Source organism: Muntiacus reevesi, chromosome 4 (genome assembly GCF_963930625.1).
Source record: "Muntiacus reevesi chromosome 4, mMunRee1.1, whole genome shotgun sequence".
Taxonomy (NCBI): domain Eukaryota; kingdom Metazoa; phylum Chordata; class Mammalia; order Artiodactyla; family Cervidae; genus Muntiacus; species Muntiacus reevesi.
The window spans coordinates 24,200,413-24,205,611 of record NC_089252.1 but is presented as its reverse complement, the minus strand read 5'-3'; the positions used below and the strand labels follow the sequence as shown (position 1 = coordinate 24,205,611).

At 37.3% G+C, this 5,199-nt stretch overlaps 1 non-coding gene across 1 annotated transcript; it reads right to left on the bottom strand.

The window, feature by feature from the left end:
- Positions 1 to 1,821: 1,821 nt before the first annotated feature.
- On the bottom strand, positions 1,822 to 1,893 carry TRNAC-GCA (transfer RNA cysteine (anticodon GCA)). Its single transcript has one exon. It is a non-coding gene; the product is annotated as a tRNA-Cys (tRNA).
- Between the last annotated feature and the right edge of the window lie 3,306 nt (positions 1,894 to 5,199).

Here is a 5,199-nt window from a genome sequence, read left to right as displayed (position 1 = left end):
ATAGACATTTTTTAGACTTTTTGTGGTGACCATTTCACAATATATACTGAATCATTACCGTATACACCTAGAAGTAATATACTATTATATGTCAATTATAGCTAGATAAAAGGAAACTCTTAATCAGTTAAAGGTTATGTAACAAAGATTCATAATATTACACCTAATGGTTAAATGTAAGACTCATTCCCTTTAAAATCAGAATGAGACAAGAATTATCTTGTCTCATTATCGCTGTTTCTATTCAGTAATTTTCTAGCTTCCTTACAAAAGCAGCTGGAGAAGAAAAATAAATTTTTAAGATTTCAAAAAGAACAAAACTACTTATTTAGAAATTCTATAGTGGGCTAAATATATAGCACACTTTTATCATATCTGTGTAACTCTCCATCTCCTCTTCAGTTGCCCTCCCCAAAATAGGAGGCAGAACTCATGTTTTCAAAACCTTCTCTTATAGCTAAGACATCATCATTTGATGTGGGTTTTGTCAACTAGACATATATGTGCAAGAATCCTATCTGATAGTCAATCGTATGAGGAAACACATTTTGGGGAGCTTTCAGTTATGCTCTCATTGGTAGTGACAGAGGTACCATAAACTTAATCAGTTCCACCAGAATTTAACCAGAGATCCAGTCAAAATACCCACAGAGATTTTATGGAATTTGACAAGGTAAACCTAAAATTCATACTTAAGAGCAAAGGTGTAAGAATAGTTGATAATTTTGAAGATGAATTAAAAGGTAGAGGAATTTGCTTGAACAGCAAGCAAGGTATATTAAAGTTTTTAAGAGTCAGAAGGATACAGATAGGCCAATGGAATAGAATGGAGAGGTGTGGGACAGACCAACTTGAAACGTTGACAAAAACATGCAGAAAGGACAGATTGTTCAATAAACAGTGTTTCAAGAATTGGTTATCTATATGGAACAAAAGTCCAATTAGTTTTCTACATCACAAAATAAATCAGGTGGAATAAAGATGCAAACAATAATAAAACTACTTGATGTTTATTATGTGCTGGTACAATTTTAAGCATTTTATATATCCCAATTTAGTTAGTCCTCATAACAACCCTGTGAAGTAAGTACTACTAATATTGTTTCCATTTTATAGATGAGGAAACTCAGGCAAAAGAGGTTAACTAAATGTCCCCAGGCCACAGTACCATAAAGTAGAAGAGCTATGATTTGTACTCTGGTAAACTGCATCTTGAGTTCCTGTTTTATTTACTTATTTATTTTTAATTAATTAATTATTTGGCTGTGCCAGGTCTTAATTATAGCATGTGGGATCTGGTTTCTTGACCAGGGCCTGGGCCTCCTGTATTGGGAGGTGGGAGTCTTAGCCACTGGACTACTGGGGAAATTGTAGGTCTCCCTTTTAACCAGTACACTACACTGCCTGCCTTTCATGAAGGATATAAGGGCATATTTCTTAAACAAGATTCAAAACTTGCAAACCATAACAGGAAAGATTGATAATTGAACAGAAAATATTAAATTCAAGGTCTTTTTTTATCAGGAGATCACAAAGTAGTGAAAATTCAAGCTACAAATGTACAAAGATACATATCTACCCTAAAGAGCTCCTATAGTTAATAAGGAAAAAGGCAATAATACAATTGATACTGTATATGAAATTAAAAGACGCTTACTCCTTGGAAGGAAAGTTATGACCAACCTGAAGAAGAAGAAGATGAAGTCACTTAGTCGTGTCTGACTCTTTGTGACCCCATGGGACTGTAGCCTACCAGGTTCCTCAGTACATGGAATTTTCCAGGCAAGAGTACTGTGTTGCCATTGCCTTCTCCAGGGGATCTTCCCCACCCAGGGATTGAACCTGGGTCTCCTGCATTGCAGGCAGACGCTTTACCGTCTGAGCCACCAGGGAAGCCCAGATAGCATATTAAAAAGCAGAGATGTTACTTTGCCAACAAAGGTCCATCTAGTCAAGGCTATGGTTTTTCCAGTGGTCATGTATGGATGTGAGAGTTGGACTGTGAAGAAAGCTGAAGACCAAAGAATTGATGTTTTTGAATTGTGGTGTTGGAGAAGACTCTTGAGAGTCCCTTGGACTGTAAGGAGATCCAATCAGTCCATCCTAAAGGAGATCAGTCCTGGGTGTTCATTGGAAGGACTGATGCTAAAGCTGAAACTCCAGTAGTTTGGCCACTTCATGCAAAGAGTTGACTCATTGGAAAAGACCCTGATGCTGGGAGGGATTGGGGGCAGGAGGAGAAGGGAACGACAGAGGATGAGATGGCTGGATGGCATCACCAACTAGATGGACCTGGGTTTGAGTAAACTCTGGGAGTTGGTGAAGGACAGGGAGGCCTGGTGTGCTGCGATTCATGGGGTCGCAAAGAGTCAGACACGACTGAGCGACTGAACTGAACTGAACTGAAGTGCCAGACTGCAACACAATACTATGCAAGTGACAGAAATTCACAGAAGAGGAAATTTGAATGACTAATACACATTTAAGTATTCTCAAAGTTTTAAAAAAATGAGCAAAGGATATAGATGTTTCTCAAAAAAAAAATAAATAAAAGATATACTAATAGGCAGTAAGCACATGAAAAAGTGTTCACCATTATTAACCAACATGGAAATGAAAATCAAAGCCATAATAAAATACCACTTTACACCCACTGAATGGCTATAATCCAAAAGACAATGATAAATGTGACAAGAATATAGAGAAATTTGAAGCTTCATGTACCACTGGTGGGCATGTAAAATGGTGCAGGTGGTTTGGAAGGCAAGCTTTTTCCTATGTTTAACCCTATGTTAAACACAGAGTTACTGACTCAGCAGTTTCACTCCTAAAAGAAATGAAAACTTGTGTCCACACAAAAACTTGCACCTGAATGTTTATAACAGTAGATTCATAATAGCCAAATGTGGAAACAATCCAAATATTCATCAACTGATAAATAAGTGCTATAGGTGTGCAATGGACTTCCCTGGTGGCTCAGATGATAAAGCGTCTGCCTATAATGCGGGAGATCCAGGTTCAGTCCCTAGATCGGGAAGGTCTCCTGGAGAAGGAAATGGTGACCCACTCCAGTGTTCTTGCCTGGCAAATCCCATGGACAGAGGAGCCTGGTAGGCTTACAGTTCATGGGGTTGCAAAGAGTCGGACGCGACTGAGCGACTTCACTTTCACTTTATAGGTGTGCAGTAGAATAGTATTTGGCAATAAGAAATGAAGTACTGATACATTCCACAACATGAATAAACAATGAAAACATGCCAAGTGAAAGAAGCCAGTCACAAAGGGCCACATAAGACTCCATTTGTATAAAAATATTAAAGAGTAGGTACCTCCATAGTGACAGAAAGCAGATGAGTGCTTGCCTAGGCCTGAGATGGAGGTAAAGAGGGAGACAGGAGGAATGGGAGAATTGGAAGGTTATGGCTAAGTGATGCCAGGTTTCTTTTGGAATAATGAGGATATCCTAGTAATGATTGTGATGATGATGCATAGCTTGGTGAGTGAGCTAAAAGCCATGAACTGTATCATTTAAATGTGTGAGTTGTATGTGAATTATATCTTAATAAACTTGTTACCAAAAAACATACAAATGCAATGTTTTCAATTTTTAAAGAATCAGAGATGAGGAAAACTATTACTATTTGTGTTGTAAGGTTTGATAATAAAACCATAAATGAAAGGGAATTCTAGTCATGGTTCTTCTACTGCCTACTTTTAAGACCTTGGAGCTAGTCATTTAAACTTTCTGATCTTAAGAATCATTACCTACAGAATAAAGATTGTATGAATGCTAATAACTCAAGATTCTAAACAATGGTTCTTAATTTTTCAGAATTACAGATCTCTTTGCTGCTGCTGCTGCTGCTGCTGCTGCTAAGTCGCTTCAGTCGTGTCTGACTCTGTGCGACCCCATAGACGGCAGCCCACTAGGTTCCGCCGTCCCTGGGATTCTCCAGGCACAGATCTCTTTGAGAAGTTGATAAACATCAGAAGCACTCTGGTAAAAATCATAAATAAGGCATTGTTACTAATAATTGCTATTACTATTTCATACTAATTCTGAGATGTGGGGCTAATGAGATAAAAATAAGTGTTGGAAAAGAAAAGGAGATTATTATGTACTCAGAAAGGCCAGACAAATTTGCTGAAAAAAATCATGAGAATTAATAAAAGTACTCAATAAAGGATTCCAAATTCATAAGGTCAGTAGCAATGAACAACAATAATTCAAATAGAAAATATTTTTAAAGGCACACATTCAAATTCATACTCCTGACTTAGTAAATTATCTCAACCCATGAAAATTTTAATAGCCACAGATGACAAAAACAAAATCCCTTAGATGCTCCTGTAAAGATGCTACAAGTTAAATTCCTAATAAGCACTACTTTAAATGCATCCCACAGTACTTGATATGTTTGTTTTTCATTTTTGTTTGGGTCAAAATACTTTTCAAATTTCCTTTGCTATTTCTTTTTGTGCCTATGGATTATTTAGAAGCTTGTTATTCATTTCTGAAACATTTGGGATTTTTCAAATATGTTTCTGTTATTGATTTATAATTCCACTGTGATCAGAAGGTACTTGGTATGACTGGATTATTTTAAGTTTATTGAGAGCTGATTTAAGAATATGGTCTGTCTTGGTAAATGTTCTTCGCACATTTGAAAACACAATGACGGATTCTATAATACCAGGTATCGAACCTGCATCTCCCACATTGGCAGGCGGATTCTTTACTGCTGAGGCATTGGTTTCTTAGGGCTGCTCTAACAAATTGGTGAGAAGTTGAGGAGCTTAAAACAACAGAAATTTCTTTTCTCATCATTTTGGATTCTAGAAGCCCCAAATCAAAATATCAGCAAAATATCAAACTATCTTCCTTAGAAGGCTCTAGGGAAGAATCCTCTTGCAGCTTCCACCTTGTGGTGGATACTGACAAGTCTTGGCATTCCTTGGCTTATGGAAGCTCCAGTGTGTGCTTATCGTTTGGCTTCCTTCCCTATGTGTCTGTATCTTCAAATCTCTCTCTCTGTCTGTCCTTAGAAGGACACCAATCCTTGGATTTAGGGCCCACTCTAATCCTGTAGAATCTCATCTTACTTAACTTGATTACTTCTCCAAATGACCTGTTTTCAAATAAGGTCATTTTCATAGTCATAGGGATTAGGAATTCAACATATCTTTTTTAAGGGGGGG